Source organism: Dunckerocampus dactyliophorus, chromosome 17, assembly GCF_027744805.1.
Source record: "Dunckerocampus dactyliophorus isolate RoL2022-P2 chromosome 17, RoL_Ddac_1.1, whole genome shotgun sequence".
Taxonomy (NCBI): domain Eukaryota; kingdom Metazoa; phylum Chordata; class Actinopteri; order Syngnathiformes; family Syngnathidae; genus Dunckerocampus; species Dunckerocampus dactyliophorus.
Genome location: NC_072835.1, coordinates 3355470 through 3376961, shown reverse-complemented (window position 1 = coordinate 3376961; position 21492 = coordinate 3355470). Strand labels below are relative to the sequence as shown.

The 21492-nt window shown below is 39.8% G+C and overlaps 1 protein-coding gene across 3 annotated transcripts in view; it reads right to left on the bottom strand.

Moving 5' to 3' along the window:
• The window catches only part of fam163ba (family with sequence similarity 163 member B, genome duplicate a), a 38984-nt gene extending 22743 nt beyond the window's left edge, over positions 1-16241 (bottom strand). Inside the window, exons 1-2 of one of the 3 annotated variants that reach the window (XM_054756188.1) lie at positions 15701-16241; positions 3449-3867 (exon numbers count right to left, since the gene is read on the bottom strand). The gene's annotated coding sequence lies outside the window, so the exon portion shown is untranslated. Of the gene's footprint in view, positions 1-2595; positions 3418-3448; positions 3868-15700 lie in introns of those variants that run through there. The other 2 variants (XM_054756187.1, XM_054756189.1) reach the window with 2 other exon arrangements.
• Between the last annotated feature and the right edge of the window lie 5251 nt (positions 16242-21492).

The window sequence follows — 21492 nt, the reverse complement described above, 5'->3', positions numbered from 1 at the left end:
AAACTAGCTAGCGCTGCATTTGAAACGAGCGATGCCGCACATCAGTGGCTAAACTGCTATACTTTCAAACAAAGACTGTTTTTAATATCAACATGATACGACTTGACTTCTTTTTACACTTGCACGGCAATGAAGCAGCCCTAGCTAGCTGGCTAGATTGGCTAGCTGTTATTCGTGTCGTCACTTGACTTCATTCAGAGGCAGAATGTTACAGTGGTTAACTTATTTTTACTTTAAGTTAAGTAGCCACTAGCTAGCTAATTGCCGACTGGCTAGCTGCGAAAAACAAAAAGTCTCGACACACGTGTTTTCTGATGCTAACAACAATGCTACAGTTAGCGCCTCTGGCCAACTCACTGCTGAAGTCTCTGGGTGTTCATGCCACAAAAGCAAAAGTTTTTCATCAGCACCGGGTCCAAAAACTTTAACAGCTGTGTCTTTAGGCACCTTTCCACTTTCTCATGCACACCAAATCATTATTAAAGTTAAACAGTCACATTTAGGTCAAATAAAAGCCCCTCTCCAGTGAAAACAATCGGTTCATTAGTACAGCGCGTCTCACGTCTCATGAATGCGGAATAGAAAGAAAGCAGCCAAGGGTTGCAACAACACAGCAGCCTTTCCTTCACTAATGACCTTTCGCTTTGCAATCATGTGAAAATAATTGCTGTACTGTAATTACATCTTGCTGCCTACGCCGTGCAAACAGCAAGGAAGAGTCAGTAAATGTCTCCTGTTACTCAAGCTTGTCCTCACATGCACGATTTTAAACTCAGAAGAACTTAAAAAGACAAATATCTGATTTGAAATACGGATTGCAACCTTGTGTGCACGCTATTCCATAATGGACCCTGAAGAGGTGCTTTCAAATATCCTCATGCATTTGAAAAACTGCTGTAAAAATATCATGTTCGCATTTTTTTACCTACTTTAGTCAAGTCTGTCCTTCAAATATTCATAGTATATTTTGTTGTTGTTTTAAGGCAGTATGTTTATATAAGTCCACTTTTTTTAAAAATGAAAAATTAAAATAATAACGCTTTTTTATAAATTTTTTAACATTTTTAACATTAACGTCCACACGCTTATCATTTATCAGTACCGAGGCGCCCTTGCAGAAAACAAAAGAAGTTGTGACATTTCGCTGGGTGCTTTGAATGGGAAAAAAGTAGCGCCATCTGGTGGACACATATCATTAACGATTTCCTTTTACAATAACAATTTACACAAATGCAAAGACTGAAAGCCGGTACAGTCGTACCTCGTTTCGGATTCGATATTAGTAAATGTAATATTTTCGTAGTTGTGGCATAGAAAATGTGTTGACAATCTGCTAAATATGAGTTTCAACATCATTAGAGCCCTCGAGACATGAACGTCGCCTTTACACTCCTGTTACCCAACATAGTAGACACGAGCAGAGAAAATAAGACATATTAGACATAAATAACTTAGTTAGCAGTGTTTTTCTCTGGACAGCGGACTTCCTGCGGTGGCTGTTGTCTCATCAATGTATTGTAATGGAGGCTTTGAATGGCTTGCACTCGTATCACCTAATATAGTAGACATAAAAGGAGTAAACAAGCCACTGAAGACGTAAAACTCCTGCTTGAGCAGCGTCACACCAAATGTGCTCCCTCGGGGGCCTGAGTGACGAGCGGACAGGCGTGTGATGGACAGGAAGTGACATCGGAGGTTCAGAGGGGAGTTTTAGCTTGTCGTGGGTTGTTACTGTGCGTGTTGTGGGATCATTTAAACCTGTTGTGGGGATCAGGTCTGGTCCTTGTCTCGCTAAACAGTTACTGACACCCAGTGGCCAATGTAGAATACTGCATTCATAATTAGAATGCTTCTGCCTTGCATTTGTATTTTAGTTCATTTATCCCCATTTTATGCTTGAAAAGAATAGTACAATTTGATTAAATATAATATATATATATAGATTTTTTTTTTTTTACTAATAATAGGCCACACTTAAACACAAAACATAATTTTTGAAAAGGGAGCAATGTTCGAACCGTGATGTAGCGAAGGACAGCTGCAGTTTGAATTGAAATCCTTGTATTGCATTCATTTATGTTGTGATAAATGTGTAAAAAATGAAATTGCCACTGGTTTTCAAAGGGACCCTTTTCGTCGCGAGGAACAAATGTTACTTTTCTTTTTTTATGACAAAAATATGTTTTTCTTTGGACAGTGGCGTCTGTTTGGGCTTTGAACAGCACCACAAAAGACAATATCTCTCTGCTGTGCTGTAAGAACGCCCTCGTGCAGTGCTCCACAACCTTTTTGGACCCACGGCCCGGCTCGTGTTCCCACAAATCTCCGCGGACCGGGGTGGTGGTGGTGGGGGTCGTATAGCGATGTAATTGATCTCATTTAGTGTGTATTGTGTAAAACTAAGACAGGAACAACATGAAATGAAAAGCACAAAGTGAATCCAGACCCACCGTCCTCCACTATAAGCTTGGAGTTTGACATGATAGCCCCGCTGCTTGATGTGTGCTAACAGGCAGCGTGCTAGCATGAATTACCTTGAAGCTGTGCACACAACAAATATACACATTAGCACTCGATAACGTCATCAAACTTTACCTTGATGCATTCCCACAGAGTATCAGCATTTGGGAGCAAATATGAAGTGAAAAACCCCGATAAAAATACAGTTCAGTTGCCAATCAGCGCAGAGTGGGAGAAGACTAGCGTACGTACAATGGTGCGTTCAAGGACTGTCAAACAAAGTGGGACGCCCTCAACAAACAACATAAACACGCAAACCTTCAAACTATATTATTTTTTGAATAAAATAATGGCCAGTATGTCCAAAATTGATATGCGTTTACTTAAAATTGTATTTAGTTATTTACAAAAGTATTTTTTTTGTGAGTGTATTTTCTTCATCATTGTGCCTGAAAGGTTTCCTCGGCCCAGTTCGGCCCCGCCCATGGACCGGTACTGGGCCCGGTGATTGGGGACCCCTGCTTTAGTGTGTGCATTACACACACTAGAGCGTGTTTGTGAGTCAAAGTCTAGCAAGCGAGTTCTTGTATATATCTATCTATCTATCTATCTATCTATCTATCTATCTATCTATCTATCTATCTATCTATCTATCTATCTATATATATATATATATATATATATATATATATATATATATAAATAAAACCTACATGGCCCTGTGTGAAAAGTGATTGCCCCTAAACCTACTAACTGGTTGGGCCCCCCTTAGCAGCAACAACTGCAATCAAGCGTTTGTGATAACTTGCAAAGAGTCAGACCACAGAGTATTTTCCCAAAGGTCTTGGGGATTATCAAGATGCTTTCTGGCAAAATTGAGACGAGCCTTAATGTCGTTTTTGTTTAGCAGTGGTTTTGGTCTTGGAACTCTGCCATGCAGGCCGTTTTTGCCCAGTGTCTTTCTAATGGTGGAGTCATGAACACTGACCTTAACTGAGGCAAGTGAGGCATGCAGTTCTTTGGATGTTGTTGTGGGGTCTTTCGTGACCTCTCGGATGAGTTGTCGCTGCGCTCTCGGGGTCATTTTGGGTGGCCGGCCACTCCTGGGAAGGTTCACCACTGTTCCATGTTTTGGCCATTTGCGGATAATGGCTCTCACTGTGGTTGGCTGGAGTCCCAAAGCTTTAGAAATGGCTTTATAAACTTTTCCAGGCTGATAGATCTCAATTCATCTCAGTTAAGTTATGTTTTATCAGGGGGCAGTCACTTTTTCACACAGGGTTTGGACTTTTTTTTCTCCCTTAATAAAAAAAAGGGAGGCCTCAATTCAGTCAACATCGATAGATGAACACATTTAGCTTTTTCTTTGGCTTCTTTTGCCTCACTCCTTTCCAAAGAAGAGCTATCCTAAACAAGAGGAGAAGAACATGAGAAGAGAAGAAAAACATACAACAGAAATAACTTAAGATCAAAGCTGCTACCAAAGCAGTGTGGTTTCTTCTTTTCGCTGCAATTTGCGTCTTTTTACACTTTTACACCTGTGTCACCAGCATCTTTTATGACCATCGGGACACGCGACACTCTTTGTCTGCTTTTTACCGCTTCCTCACTCGTCGTTAAAGCTAAGTATGACTGTTTTTATTGACGTCATATTTTCACGTTTGCCAATGGTTGACTTCTTTTTACACTTTCATGTCAGTGTGACCATCTTCTTACATTTGTGTGACCATTAAGGCTGTCAGACGCCAATCTCTGTTAGCTTTGAAGGCCAATGACGACGCAGTAATCTAACTATGGTTTTTACATTTCGCTTTAGCCAATGGTTCACTTCTTTTTACACTTTTACAGCAGTATGAGCATCTTTTGACACTTACAGTATGGGACCATTAAGCTTGTTGTATGCGACTTCCTGTGGCATGACTGTGTTGTCGTTCGCTATTAAAGCTAAGTATGATTGTTTTTATGGTTTTTACGTTTCACTTTACCCAATGTTTCACTTCTTTTTACACTTTTACACCAATGTGAGCATCTTTTGACACTCGTGTGACCATCAGGACTGTCAGATGTGACTTTCCATTGGATTACTGTGTTGCCATTCGTCATGAAAGTTAAGGAAGACTGTTTTTATTGTTTTAACGTTTCACTCTAACCAGAGGTTAACTTCTTTTTACACTTGTACGGCGTTTAAACCAGCTGGCAGTGACATCTGCAGTGTCGAATAACTCTCTCAGCATCCCAGCAACACCGTCTACCTTGTTGGCGAGTCACCAAAATAAAAGCATGACGCACATTCTGCTTCTGCTCAAACACTGTCAGTCATTTTGTTGAAAATGTGACATCCTCTTGCCTTGGAAGTGAAACTAGGCTTTGAATAATTAAGCAGCTCGGTGTGTCTGCTGGACGGGCGTTCTGGAACACGGTGGTCTCGCTTTGCATTCCCACTAAACATGTGGGCCAGATGTGCAGCGCTTTGTCACGCCGCTTCCATGCTTCCACGATGCTCACGTAGGAAGTAGTCTGCACACGCTGCTCTTCTCGCTGCTGCTATCTTTGAGTTCTGCTACCAGTCGCACAATGTGATATCTCCGCAGCGTGACCTTAACCTGAGCAGATATGAAATCAGCGGCGGTCACCAGGTCTGCTTTGCTGGAGCGTCTCATCTGTTTGCTGAGATCTATCATGCTACACAAAACAATCTGAGTTTTTTTAGGACATTTGTACAAAGTAGAACTTCCACAATCCATCTTGCCTGACTTTCAATTCATTCTACTTATTTCAAAACAATTTTTTCCCCATAGGATGTCGTGTAAAGTCAATAAAGCCGTTCCAGGGTCAAGGTGTGGCCATCAGAAAGCTTTTAGCTGTACAGGCAACGTTTTAAGATGATTTCACTGTCACACAAGTTTAAAAGAGCATGTGCTCATGAGGATTTAGTAGGAATTCATACAAAAAAAACATTTCTATGAGTGTAATACATTGTGGCTATTTTTTGCGATTAATTGGTGATAAGTGAATTTCGGTGAAGTAGGATTCCTTATTTATAAATGTAATATTTTTGTAGTTAGAGCATAGAAAGCCTTTTACAAACTTCTAAATACTGTACAATTTTCAACATTATTAAAGCCCTCCACACATGAAATAACACCCCTATAGTCACCTCTACCCAATATAGTTCACATAATAAGAGAAAATAAGACACATTAAGCATAGAAAACCTGTTTACCACCTTCTAAATACGCTTTTCAACATTATTAGAGCCCTCTAGACATGAAATAACACCCCTAAAGTCACCTTTACACCCCATTTGTGGTGTTTCGTGTGCTGCGATACTGCCCTCTTCTGTGTTTCTGTTGCAGTACACGCCCTACACCACCATTATGAGCAGATGAGCAACACCTGGGACTAATGGGCAACGGCAGCACTTAAGAAGCAAGCACACCTTTCGCCGTTGCCAGATCGTTGCCCTTCGCTTCCCGACTCAGGCTCCTATCGCTCAGCAGTAACCCTCTGTCTGCTAGTCATTCTGCCTACCTTGTTACCTGCGCGGCCACTCCGGCAGCGTTAGCGTTTTTCTGTGCCTTCCTGCTTAGATTATTCAGCAGTGTTTTTTGTTTATCGTCCTACCCTTTTGGTAGCTCTTTCTGTTTCTACCCTTTTTCCCGTGTAGTATCCGGGTCTCCTTTTGTTGCTACTTCTTTAGTTGTCCTTTTGCATCTTTGTTGTACTTTTGCTTTTGTTACACTTTTTGCTGATTTGGAAATAAAACACCTGTCCAAATCGCACGTCGCCTCCCGCGTCTTGGGATCCAACCCGCGGCACGCTCCGTTCCTCACACCATTACCCAATAAAGTAGACACAATAAGAGAAAATAAGACACAGTAAGCATAGAAAACCTGTTTACCACCTTCTAAATACAGTTTTTAACATTATTAGAGCCTTCTAGACATGAAATAACACTACTACAGACACCTTTACACTCCTATTACCCAATATAACAGACATAATAACAGAAAATAAGACATAAATAAGACTTGTGTTCATGTGTGTTGCTGTAAATGTGTTTCGGTGCTCCGTGGAACTAAATGGGGCACGGACAGGAAGTGACATTTTCGGTTCAGTTTTAGCTCAGGGCAGCAACAATAGCCTGTGTTAGGGATTATTGTGTGCCTGTTGTGAGATCATTCAAAACTGCAATAAAAGCATGTTGTCCCGCCAAACACGTCCAGGCCTTGTGTGTCTCGCTCATTACCGTGTAGAATACTGCACGTCTTTGAATGCGTCTTCTGAATGCCTTGTATTTGTATTTTACTTCATTGAGCCATTTTTATGCTTGAAATTTGCTCTTTTATGTTAATAGTAGGCCATATTCAACCACCTTAATATATTTTGAAAAACTGTGACAGAGTGAAGCTGCGAGGGATTTCTGTAATTTGTTTTTCAGGCTTTTTGGCTTAGGCTGCAATTGCTGTAAAATACATTTCCAAAAGCCTTGTCACATAAAAATACAGAAAAACAATGGTATCTTGACTTTAATCAGCATTACTCCAATTCTGCAGTGGACACTTTTAAAATGAGCCCCCGCTCTTTATGCTTAGTTGATAGCATAAAGAATAGAATGATTTGAAATACGCTGCTTTTTATAATTTTCCAGACACATGCTATCGCCGATACTAGTCTGAATTTTACTCAGTATAGTATCGGAAATGAAATCAGTATCGCACATCACGACCATGAAATGCCGGCGCAGCAGTATCACATCGCGTAGCCGATAATGTCTGGCTTTCAAAATAAAAGCAGCACGGCAGTCAAATGGGTTGGAAAATCTGGTGGAAGACCAGAATTTCATGTATTTTCCCTAATTTCCCAGAAAATGTCCCTTATTTTAAAATGCAGAAGTTGCCAGGTATGCAGAAAGACCCCTTCAGTGGTAGAATTCCTAATTCTAGAGCAACTCAAAACATAAAACCATCAAATAATTACATTTGTGCATTTAGCTTTTTGGAACCAGTTATTCCGCTACATAAAGTAGTGGCTCTCGACTGGTGGGTCGGGACACAAAAGTTCTGGGTGGGTCACAGACGGCGAGCCCAAAACAATGTCTGACTTTTCCTCAAGTCAAATTGAGCAACATTTTGGTCATCTTCCTCTTTGGTATAAGTGAAATATCTGATTTTGTGCTCTTATTAAGTGCAATCTTGATATTTAATTTGAATGTATGCATTATTTGCATGCAGGTGTGCCCTTCCTCATTTCCTTGACAACATGCCTTCATAAATCCCCCTAAAACGCACTTTGGACACGTAATTATGTGCATGAATTATTTCAACAGATGACATAGGCAATAAAAAAAAAAAAATCGGCTTGGCTTGACTTAAATAAAAGAATGAAAATAAATACATAAATAAAAGTGACTTAAAGAAAAGTGTAAAATAAAATAAAATAAAAATAACTGACATAAATAAAGGTATAACAAAAAATAAAATAAATAAATTAAATAAAAATGACTTGAATAAAATGAATAAAATGAAATAAAATAAAATAAAATAAAATAAAAAGTATACCAAGTATAAATAAAATAATAAAAAAATAACAATTAATTAAAAAGTGTAAAAAGACTAAAAATAACTAAAAATAATGACTTGAAAGTACAACAAAATATGAATTAAATAAATAAATGCATAAAAAATAAAAAAATATATATAACAAAACTGACTTTAATAGCTGTAAAAAAAAAGAAAAAAAAAAAAGACTTAAGTAAATAATAATATAAATAATAAAAGTGGGTTGCAACTTCATGACCAGTGGAAAATGTGGGTCCCAGGTTGAGGTAATTTAAGATTTAAAAGCATTTAAACAAAAAAAACCCCATCATGTTAACTTTAAATATGGTGGGTGTGGGAGGTTGGTAGGGTTAGGGTTAGGGTTAGGTAGCCAATCCCCAGTCGGGTGAGTTTGATGGAGAAAAACTTGACAGAACCTCAAAACACCTTTTAAACTAAACACGCTCACTATTAGAGCTGCAAACTTGGGGAGCAGCTACACTTTCCACCAGTGTTATTTCCTATGTCTACATAGCTTTATGACATGGATTTAAAAAGAAAACGGGGTGCAGAATAGTGAAAAAAATCTTGGTGAGGATGAGAAGATGGATGTAAGCGTCCTGCATCAACATATACACTTGAAGGAAAGGTAGAAAAGGGTTACTATGGCGACGGGGATATTGCAGACTGATAGAATGAACTCGCCATCGCCTTTTCCACTGTTTCTGGAGTGGGCGGTTTGCAATCAAGAGTTTGTGCAGTTGAACAAACTTGTTGATGGAAGGCATGGCAGTAAAGCACAACATGCCTTTTAACCATCAGTTCACGCAAGTCAGTAAGTACGCGGTCATCCCTCGCTACATCGCCATTGCAGTTTTACAAAAATGAATCCATTAATAAATCATCCCTTGATACTGTTTTTTAGTGGTTGAAACTATTATTAGTAAAATAAACAAACGATATTTAAACAAATTGGACTAATTCTTGGCCTAAATTAAGCATTTTCAAGCATAAAAACTAAATGAACTAAAACACAAATGCAAGGCAGAAGAAACATTCTACACTGGCCACTAGGTGTCAGTAATTGTTTGGTCAGACAGGATCTCACAGGACGTAATCGTCAGGACTGGCATTTATTGCAGGTTTGAATTATTTCGCAACAGGCACAATAATAACAACATTCATTTTTATACCACCTGTCCTTATTTGGGTCGTAGGGGTATGCTGGAGCCTATCCCGGCTGACGTCGGGGGAGAGGCGGGGTACACACCGGACTGGTCTCCAGCCACTTGCAGATAATAACAAAATAATCCTAATAATAACACGGGCTACTGTTGGGTCCCTTCACAAGCTAAAACTCTGAACATCTGAGGTCACTCCCTGTTCACCACATATCTGTCCGCCCACGACTAAGGTCCCCTAGGGAACAGATTTACTGTGCCACTGTGCAAGTTTTATTTTGTATTTCATGGCTTATTTACTCTTATTTTGTCATTACAATACCTGGCTGAGTATTGTCACCACAGGAAGTACGCTGTCCAGAAAAAACATCAAGGAACTGCTAATGTATGAGTCTATCTATCTTATACAGTGTATATGTCTAATATGTTTGATTTTCTCTGATTATATCTACTACATTGGGTAATAGGAGTGTAAAGGTGACTATAGGGGTGTTATTTCATGTCTAGAGGGCTCTAATAATGTTAAACATATTTAGAAGATGGCAAACAGGTTTTCTTTGCCAGAACGACAAAAACATTCCATTTATTGATATTGAATCCTACTAATCCTACTAAATTTCACTAAATGAATTTATGGTGGTCTGGTCTGGAACCAATCGACTGCCATAAACCAGGGATTACTTTGTTTTGCTCCAGGGTTCCCCCTACAGGATGTGACGTGGGATCAGTTACACACTAAGACCGGCTAATCAAGCATCACCGTGGCAACAACGGATGAATGAAATGAGTCTGGGAGTCTCAAGGACAGTTTACCCTTTCATTCAAGCAGGAGTAGAAACAAACAATTGCAATGCCATGCAATGCTGGAGAGAGCGAGCGGTGGCCAACAAAGGTTTAGCGAAATCCAATCGATCTCCAAACAGGAATTAAAAAAAAAAAGTACTTAAAATACAGGGTGTCCCAAAAAATGTATACCTGCTGCAACAGTCTGGCATGCCAAGTATTAGAGAAGTCTTTAAAGATGAGGACTTATTTTCAGCAAGACAGGGCACGCCACCACACTACCATCGCAATGTTACGTCCTTCCTTGATGAGATCTTGCCCGACAGGTGGATTGGAAGGAGGGGTTTCTTTGAATACGCCCTGCCTTCACCACATCTCACACCACTAGACCTTTTTTATGGGGATACCTAAAAGACAAAGTCTACGCTACGAGAGCTGCAACAGTCGCTGAATTGAGAGCAGCCACTGAACGTGAATGTGCGCACATGCCAAGGAAGTTGTTCTGTGATGTGTGCAATTCCATTGCTTCGCGTTGTCAGTAGTGTCCGGACCAGAACGGACGTCAGTTTGAGAATAGGTAGTGACAAAACAATAAAATTATGTTTGTAAATTCTATTAGACTTTGAAAATTTTACAAATTATGATAAAGACCTAGTTGACAATTATTTAAAGTGTGTATACATTTTTTTGGGGCACCCTGTGCAGTGTATATATATATATATATATATATATATATATATATATATATACTGCTCAAAAAAATGGTAGAGGAACACTTCAAAAACCCATCAGATCTAAACTGGGGGAAAAATGATGTTGAATATGTTTCCTGATAATAAGTGGGTGATGTATTAGTAACAAAATGATGCCACATCCTTTGATAGAAATGAAAATGATCACCCTATAGAGGGGGGAAATCAAAGACACCCCAAAAATGAAAGTGAAGAAATGATGCAGCAGACTGGTCCATTTAGCTAAAATGTCATTGTAGCAACTCAAAATGATTCTCAGTAGTTTGTGTGGCCCCCACGTGCTTGTACGCATGCCTGACAACGTGGGGGCATGCTCCTAATGAGACTACGGATGGTGTCCTGGGGGTATATACTGTATATATCTATATATCTATAGTGTATATCTATCTATATATACTGTATATATACAATTGTGCTCAAAATGATTCATAGCCTTGCTAATTCTTGTGATTTTTTTCATTTAATGATGAAATGAATGCATTTTTCAAGTTTGCATGTCAGTGTATGTGAACAACAATTGAAAGAATGACAACAATACAAAATTCAAGGAAATCTTTATTTCATGGGTATTTTATTGATGGATTCCCAAAAAATGTCATGTTCAAAATTCTTCATACCCCTGGCAATATTTCAAATAAAATGTGCCAAATGTGGTAATGTTTCTCCAGTAGTTACTTCAAGGTGTCACAATGGAACAAAAAACACCTGAATATTGTTGACCAAATGTTAAACACTGATCTAAAAACTAACTAAGACTTCTTTCCAGAAGAGTATCAATCGGGGAAAAGTGTTCAGGTCATTCTCAATTTCTGGTCATCACGGTCAAGAAGAAGGAGCTCAGCAAGGACCTCCATCAGCATCTTGTATGTGCAAAGTGAAGGAAAGGGTCACAAGGCCGTTTCCAAGCAGTATGAGGTCCCTGAGGCAAGCGTTCAGAGCATCACCAACAAGCACAAGCGCTTCAACACTGTTAATAACCTCAGTAGGCGTGGCAGGAAGCGTAAGGTGTCACCCGAACTTGCCAGGAAAATCTGCCGAGAGGTCAACAAGAACCCACAGACCACAACCAAAGCCCTAATTAAAACACTAGACCGGGGAGGGACAAAGGTGTCACGGTCCACCATCAAGCAAGTCCTGCAAGGAGGTGCAGGAGAAGAAACATCTGGAAGCTCGCCTGGCCTGTTCTAGACATCATCTGAAGCAAGATCCCAGCTTTTGGTCAACTATTCTGTGGTCTGATGAGACAAAGTTGGAGTTATTTGGCCATATGGATGCTCGATATGTCTGGAGGAAGAAAGCAGAAGCCTACAGGCCAAAGAACACTGTGCCCACTGTCAAGGATGGTGGAAACATGCTGTGGGGATGTTTTTCCTCCGGCGGCACAAGGAATCTCGTCAAGGTCCAAGGAATCATGAAAAAGGAGGAATACATCAGGATTCTTGATGAAAATGTGAAGCAATCTGCTGAGAAACTCCAGCTTGGCCACAACTGGATGTACGAGCAAGACAATGACCCTAAACACACCGCCAAGGTAGTGAAGAAATGGTTCAAGGACAATGATGTCAACGTCCTGGAATGGCCAAGTCCAAGTCCTGACCTACATCCCATCGAAAACTTGTGGCATCACTTGAAGACCAGAGTGATGGCTTGGAAAGCGACCAACCTGACCCATCTTGAGGCTTTTGCCAAGGAAGAATGGGCCAACATCCCACAGGAGACATGCAGGAAGCTTATGGACACAAACAAGAATCGTCTTGAAGCAGTGCTAAAGAACAAAGGCTATGCAATTGGCTATTGAAGGAAGACAATGGACGAGGGTATGAATCATTTTGAACATGCCATTTTTTGGGAATCCATCAATAAAATAGCCCTAAAATGAAGATTTCTTTGAATTTGGTATTGTTTTCATTATTTCAGTTATTCACCTATACATAACTGATTCACAAACTTGAAAAATGACATGCATTTCTTCACTAAATGAAAAAATCACAAGAATTAGCAAGGCTATGAATGTAGACATATCCAATATGGGGAAATTCTACATTTGAACCCAAATAAACTGTTGAGTATTTGGTAAATATTATTCTTTTTTTAAATTTCATATTAGTACATTTTTTTAAAAAGTGAACATTATCATGATAAATCAAATCATATTTCATAATTTCATTCCACAGATGTACTTTCTTACTATACTATAATACAAGTTCACATCTTGATATTATTCTAATGATTATTATTTGGGGTTTTTCCTCCAATAGAATGAATGGTGCTCTCTGGAATGGAAGCGGCCAAATATCCTTCCAGGTACTCCCACTGCTTCTTTTATCCACCACTTCCTCTCACGGGCGCTCCCCCAATCACTCAGCGGGATGAGGTCAGCTGACGGGCGGCTGGCGTGCTGACCTCGGCTAGGGGGCGGGGTTTGGGGTGTACTGTGTATGAAGGGTGCAGCCGTGATGGGGGAAGGGGTGTAGTAGGACGATGGTGAGTGTTTAACATGATCATGGAGGATACCCACCCCCCCACTCCCTCCCACCCACTCTTTATCATGAAGGCCCCTCCCTGCGGTGCATTGAAAGGTGCACGTGGAATTGCATTTATTGCCAGCTTTTCGACCGCTTTAACATCCAACATCCTCTTTCTCAGAATTTCGTATGTCCTCCTTTTCTCATCATTTCATATTTCCTCATCCTCATCCTCAGCCTTCATCTCCCCCTGCTCTCTAATGGCCGAGGGTCTCATGTTGAAACATCAGCAGTAAAAACACACAGTCACGCTCTGTGTGTGTGTGTGTGTGTGTGTGTGTGTGTGTGTGTGTGAGGTATGACTGATCTCCCAGGGGGCCAAGGTTATTCAGAGGGTCACTGGAGGGTGTCGCCATGGGAACCCAAGCCCCGCCTTGTCTCCCATTGTGGCGGAGACACAATAAATGTTTGTTTTCTTCTCCTTTTTACACACAAACCATCAAAAGATTACACTGTAGTACATTACTATGCTTTATACACACTATTTGATATTTGATTCATTGTTACTAGTAGTAGTAGTACTAATTAAGTAGCCATAAATTATCATATATCTTTGATAAATTCATAAATTGTATTGTTGTATTTATAAGAAAGGTATTTTAGCTTATCTGGGAGTAGCCATAAAGTAATAAATACAAATATCTCATTGAGTATTATTTTTTAAAGTCAGTAATACAATTACATACATTGATGCAAATATAAAATGTTATATTTTGGCATTATTACTATTATTATTATTAATATATATATATATATATATATATATATATATATATATTACACAAATCAACAACAATCAACAACAATAAAACAACAATAAAACAACAACAACAACAATAAAATTTTGTAGAAACATGGTATTAAATATTTTACTATTATTATTATTTACAGTAGTAATATAAATATTACAGAAATGAAAAATAATAAAATAAATTTAAAAAAATTACCGGTATATTATTATTATTATTATTATTATTATAAATTATAAATATATTCCATAAGTCTACAATGATAAAATAACTTGTAAGTCACATGTCATGAAATATTATTATTATATAATTATAGAAATAATAATATTACATTTATTATTACAGAAATAAACAAGCAAATAACCTGGTCACATGGTGCTAAATATTGAATTTTTATCAATAATCCAATTACAGAAAATAGTACACAAATAGTAATCTAAAATTGTATATTTTATTATTCTTATAAACATTACAATAATAAAATAACAAAAAATACTATACAATCCGTAATATATACACTAGATTCATATAAATAACAGAGAAATTAAGATTTGTTCAGTTGGATGATTGATTACATTTTTTTCAGATGCCAGTGAGTTTTACTGTATGTCTACTTATCACACAGTATCATGTGAATCATCATATTATCAACTATAAAAATGGTCAAGATTCCTCTAAAAATATGAAAAAAAGTCATAAAAAATGAGTAAATCTTTCGGTTACCAAATGTAGTTGATTGCCACAATGTATTTAATAACTAATATAGTCTATCATATGCAATAATATGTGTAAACATTAAGATTTGTTCAGTTGCATGGTTCATGTTGGTGTATTTACTTGTATATGTCTGCATATCACATGATGTTATCAGATGATATCATCAGGCAAACGTGCTCAATTCATTTTCAGAGACACTATTAGGCAAGGAACCATATTTGGTCACCAAAACATTAATGGAGCAAATATAAAAAGGTGTAATAACATGTATAATGAAAGCTAAATGTCTTGGAAATGGAAGAAAAATGAGTAAAATCCTAAAAAGGACTTCAGTAGAGTTGTTTTGAGATACACTAGAAGCTCGCCTGCGAGTATTCTCATTCATCCACGTCACTGTTCAGGCTGTCTCCGAAGCTGAACAGTTCCGCTGCGATCGATTGAATGCCCTGAGAACTACAGAAGCTCCGCTGCAAGAAACGAGAGTTTTTGTTTACAAATCACCCGTTCAACCAAAACACCCTCGTGAACCCTCAAGTTTGGTTTCAGAAGACAAAGCTCAAAGATCCGCCCAGTTATTGCAACATTACATGTAGACGCACGATGAAACATACGCTAGCATGGCTAACAGCTGGTTAGCAGCGGCGCCTCGCAAAGTCACGCCGTTTTGTCAGCATGTGGCAACTCTCACCTTCACCTTACCGCCGCCCTCTTGCCTTTGTGCGCACGGCCACACACACGCACACACCCACACACACACAGCATACTAAATGTTGTGTAGAAGCACTATGAGCAGTTATGCATCAAATAGAGGAGCGTGGCGTTGGCGTGCTTGGAGGAGACGGTGGCGTTGTCCGCGGTGCTCAGACTGAGAGCGCCTCCGCCTTGCAAACTTTGTTTTCAAGGAAATAACAGATCTAATACAGGATGTGCGTGTATGAATCAAATCTGGATTGCAGGTAAATACTTTTTTTTTTTTTTAAAGATGAGGCTTACCTTCAGAGATAAGATGAATTGTTGCAGGTCACATGGAGGGTAGCGGCGCCTGATTGGCTGTCAGGTGGCTGATCTGTGCTGCCTTCAAAGTCTGGCACAGAACGATAGGAGTCAAATTTGAAAAGAAGACACTAAAGTAAGGGAAAAAAAGACGGTATCAGCTTCCCGCGGCGTTGAATCCTCAACGCAAACAAGCGCACACTTCCATCCAGTTGTTGGAGGATGATGGAGCAAATAAAAAGCCTCCTACGCAAACACCCCCCTCAGCCTCAGCAGCATATGTGATGGAGAAGGAGGAGGAGGAGGAGGAGACAGCGCGAGAGCAAACCTCCGCACCTCCATCCCCCCCAAAAATATCCAAAATCAAGACCACAGTCCAATAAGGAGGTCTGGCTTGGTTCTATCTCCCCGTCTCATCCGCAAGCTTCTCTTTACAATCTAATTATCTCCTCCTGCATCCCCCATACATGAGCAAAATGTCTGCGCGGACTGGGGGTGGGGGGGGAACAGTAATTCCTGCAGCACGGCGGTGACTGTGAGGAGTGTGAGCGCGCTCAATAAGAGAGCAGGCGTGGAGATGGAGATTTAGAGAGAGAGAGAGAGAGAGAGAGAGAGAGAGAGAGAGAGAGAAGGGGGAGGTGAGGGTGGGAAAAAAAGAGAAAAGGGAAACGAGTCCCTTCCGAGTCTGCCGGTGTTGCTTGGACTCCTTGCAAGGATGCTGAGTAAGTTCATAAGCGTAACGTCATCATGACGGATCAGCACCAAGTGCGCACAATTATTAGGCACGAAAAGGATTTTCATCATTTTTATATGCAAATCCTGGATTTAAAGGCCCCAGAGTGTCATATTTTCTAACAGTCTCAAGTGTGTTGGCCACAATCTAACCTCAATGCTGCAATTTAACTTGAATCTTGGTAAGCCCCACTGCGAACACGCCCATTTTTGTGCCTGCAGCTTTAATGCTAATGAGCTGTTTGACTGCTTGTTTACACTGCAGGATTTGATGCCCGATTTGGAATTTTTTATGTGGTCATTCACATTACCAAAAAAATGCAAAAAAGCAAATGCAATGTGAATGCAAAGCATCCAGGAAGTGACCTGCATACGCACAAGCATGGTGTCACATGCATTTCTGTGTGTTGACAGAAGAAACAATTGCTAAACTTTGCTTAAATATGCTATATACTGTTTTTAATTATGTTCTACAGTGTTCAATTTTTGACAGCGAACGGTAAATTCGCAAAAATGCCATTTTTAGTTGATGGCGCCAGCTAGCTCTCGGTGTTCAGTCTCATTTCCGGAAGGGATGCGCTCGGAGTGCTATCACTCAGACACAAACATGGCGGTGTACGAGACAGAGGATGTTTACAGTGATTACAGCCAAGGTTTGAGCGATGCGTCAATAGTTTGAGGAGAAAAGAAGGGAGAAACCTTTGGAGATGAAATAGAGAACTTGCAGAACATGGACTTAAAGCCTTAAAACACGGAGATGAAGATTGGTCGACTTCAAAACACAGAATGCTAAGTGGCTTAACCTTCAATTATTGTTTTAAATCAGCTGAGCGCAAAGGTGAATTTATAGCCTGATTTATTTGTATTTTGTCACAGTCGCTGCTGCCCCCACACAGTAAACATACATACTGTATGCTGTGAAAAGATGTTAATATTAAATGTATAATGCTTTACAGCCTTGTCGCTACCATGGAATAGTGTTTATGTAAACAAGACATGAATTACTCAGCTCCGTGGCACTTTGTCGCTGTTCTTCTGGTTTTGTTTTTTTCCTGCATATCGGCAGAATAGCATCCTTTTTCAAAATGCGTTTATACCGCACTTTCAAGCCACACGCTGCTTGTAATGGTATTCCCTCATAACAGTCATCAATGAAATGATCACTGCAAAGAACAAAACTTGAGGTGGGCTTCCATCTGTGTCTCGTTTTCTGCACTTGCTTCGTCCATCTTTGTTTTAAACCTTCCTCTTTTGGAAAAGAAAAGAAATTCACAGGATCACTCAGATACTATAAACATCCAGCAGCAACACGACATTTCGAAACAACTACTATTTTGATGAAAAATACACTGAACCAAGTTGACCATCGACCTCATATTGTCATATTTTGTAACAGTCTCAAGTGTGTCGGACAAAATCTCGCCTGCTGCAATTTAGACACTTAAATAATGTTGGTGCCTGTAGCTTAAATGCTGATGAATTGTTTGGCTGTGTGTCTCCAAGGCTACGTTACTTCCGATGACGTTACTTCCAGAAACGAGCCTGAACAGCGAGAGCGAGTGCGTCATGGCTGGCGCCATCAACTATGAATGTCATTTTTGTGAATTTACCGTTCGTTTTCAATGTAGAACATAATTACAAACAATATATAACATGTTTAAGCAGAGTTGATGAATCATGTCAGGGAGCCTTTAATTTAAGGAGATTATTATTGGTTAACTTTCTACGTGTCGTTGCGTCTCCCACGCAGCCGTGCGCTAAAGCAAAGGAAATCCATCACCATGGAAGTGAACAAGAGGTTAATTGGAGACTCTAAATTGTCCATAGGTATGAATGTGAGTGTGAATGCTTGTTTGTCTATATGTGCCCTGCCATTGGCTGGCGACCAGTCCAGGGTGTACCCCGCCTGTCGCCCGAAGTCAGCTGGGATAGGCTCCAGCATGCCCCCGCGACCCTAATGAGGATGAAGCGGTATAGAAAATGGATGGATGAATGGACATTACCTTAACACTGCATGGAGTCATGAAGTCAGCCATGGCCTGTCCCACATGACAGAGTGAAAAAAAGTTCTCCCAATACGTGTGGAAGTGGTAAGTTTTTGGCCTACTTAAAAGTTTAAAAGAAATTAAATTTGAGGCTAACTGGTTAGCTCGTTAGCTCGTGCCGCTAGCTAGCGGCCATCTCGAGTCCCTGCAGCATAAGCGTTTCAGTGTGGGTAAACAATGAATAATACGAGTGTAAAGGTGACTATAGGGTTGTTATTTCATGTCTGCAGGGCTCTAATAATGTTAAAACCCCCATTTAGAAAGTCATAAACAGGTTTTCTATGTATGTCTAAGTATAAAAATATAAAATTTATTAACATTTTGCAAAAATTCATTTAATGCGGCAAAGAGGACAGAAAGTTCCATGACCCGCGGTGTCACGCTTCCACGCTGCTTTACTTCACCAGACTAAGAAAAGTGTGATAAAGTGTGTGTAAAAGAGTGTTTGGAAGCGAAGTATAAGCTATAGCCTGACGGCACTCCAGTGCATAACCTTTCTTTGTCATGTTTATTTCATGATTATTTGCTTGAAGAGAATGATATCTGGGTGATGGACAGCTTACCTTTCCAATGTCTACTTGGTGTACATTGTGTTTGTTTTATACTAGGGCTGTCAAAAATAGCGCGTTAACGGCGGTGACTGATTTAATTATGCGCATCATGTCAAGCCACATTTCTCCGTTATGACGGCAGACGGACACACAATAGCGTCCCCACCGAGCGTCCCCACCGAGTCACACAGAGTCTGTCGCTCTTTGTCACTAGACTACCGTGAGATGCATTCACTGACACAACATCTCATGGATATTCTTATCTCTCGCTAACATAACTCTTGCTGCGGACGTGCAATTTGCTGTATTTAAAAAGGAAATACATCTACACTCAAAACATGTGAATTCAAATTACCGTGGTATCTTTGAACGCAACCCTTCATGGCTCATAATAACACGATGAAAGTGGGATTCAAATGTTCTGCTGCTATGAAAGAGACTAGCTTTTAGCGTGATTTCAACTTTTGGTTGATTGGGAGCTGCTAATACATGCAAGTATACGGCATATAATCCTATATATATATAATCCTTTCTCTTCATAAAACACAGCAAAATGGGCATATTTCACACATTTGACAGCCCTGTTTTTGATACATTGAGGTCCATTTTGTGTCGAGCCGTAAAAAAACAACAACATTTGCATCAAAACAAACATATGATCCAGTCTTGTGTTGATATGTGTATTCAAAACTTTAAAATGATCTTTCAAAGGTACACTTATTATAGATATAAACTTCTTTCAATCTGCGATTGATTGCGATTAATTATGAGTTAACTGTGAACAACGTGTGATTAACTGCGATTAAATATTTTAATCAATTAAGCAGCCCTAATCACAACGTAGCATGAAGGAGTGGGACAGCAGGACACAAACGTTAACAACGCTCGTATAGCTAAAAGTGCTAACATTACACTCGCATTTTAACAACAATGATCAAACTTGGCATTGTGGGGTTTTTTTTTACACAGCAGTCCTCCACCAAGTGATGGGTCAGCGCATGGGGCGGGTTCATCTAGCTAGAGGCGGTATCACCTCCATGAGTAATGAGGTTTTTCCTTCATGGAACTTGAAAAGTGAACATTTGCGCTAGGGATGTCCCGATCAGCATTTTTTGGCTTCTGATCCGATCCAATTTTTTAATAGTCTTGCTGATCCGATATCCAGTACCAATCTTTTTTTTTTTAATAATAAGCTTTTGTTACAAACATGAATTTGAGGAATTGAATATGGTTATGAAAATAGCTCTTCACAGCATTACAAATAATGCAAGTAAAGTAAAGTATCACTGAATGTACTTTTTTATTACACAGCATGACCAACAATATTGTTTGGCTTTTGTAACAAACCTCTGTGAGTCAGGTCCCTAATCCAATAAAAGATCCAATTAAAGTCCATCCAATAAAAGATAAAACTGGAAAAAATGGGCGTGCAAAATACTTTTAGGGTAGGACTAATCATGTGACATGTTTATACATCAATTTGTGATGAGATTTAAAATATATGACATTTTAAACGAACTCTCTTCAACACAATAGTAATTTAATGACGGTCCCTAGTATAAACAACCAACGGTTACAGTGGCACTTCCCGTGCGAGGTCCCCGCACCATGACGCAGCAGTCCGGGCACAGAGAGGGGGAACTACCGCTGTAGCTGAGGAGCCGAATATCCAACATCCAACGTGAAACTAACTTCACCACGGTACACTGCGGACATGTCTGCACGGAGGTGTTGCGTTTTCTTCTCGCGGGTGGCAGGCGTCGAGTGGCAACCAGCTTTGAGGCGCATTACCGCACCTACCGTGCTGGAGTGTGACCAGAGTTATGAACGTCATACGGCAACTGGATCGGCGGAAGACAATATTATCCAACCTTCAAAATACAGCGTATCGGCAGCCGATTCCGATCCTGATATGAAATACGGACATCCCTAGTTTGAGCTACTTTTCTCTCAAAAGTGGAGCAAACAAGTGAGGGAGATGATCGATTTTTCTTAGGTTTTGTGCTCATAAAGGGACTCTCTTTTAAAAGTCACTTTTTGCATCATTGGAGACCTTCAGGCACACGCGGTGAATAAATAATGAAATCCTTTCACACCCAAACTCGACTCTCTCTCTCTCTCAAGTGTCTGTCCACTTCCTGCGTCTCCATTTCCTCATGTCCACCTCCTCGCCTCTCGCTGTGATCCAATCCTTCCCCTCCTCGCCGTGTGACTTGTTCCTGCCTTCATTATTCACAGTCGTAGTTCATGGAGATTAGAGCACGCAGAGCGTGTACACTGGTGAATTATTCAACATGAATATGAGGAGGTGTGCTTGCCTTGGCGGCGTTCAGGTGAATGGTCTGAGATGTGCTTGAGATTCAGTGCAAAAGGGGGAGATTTTCTGGGTATTTTTCATTTTTTGAATGAATTTCTCAGTGATTAATGAATGACATTTAGTTTGACTTCATTTCTACTTTTTTAA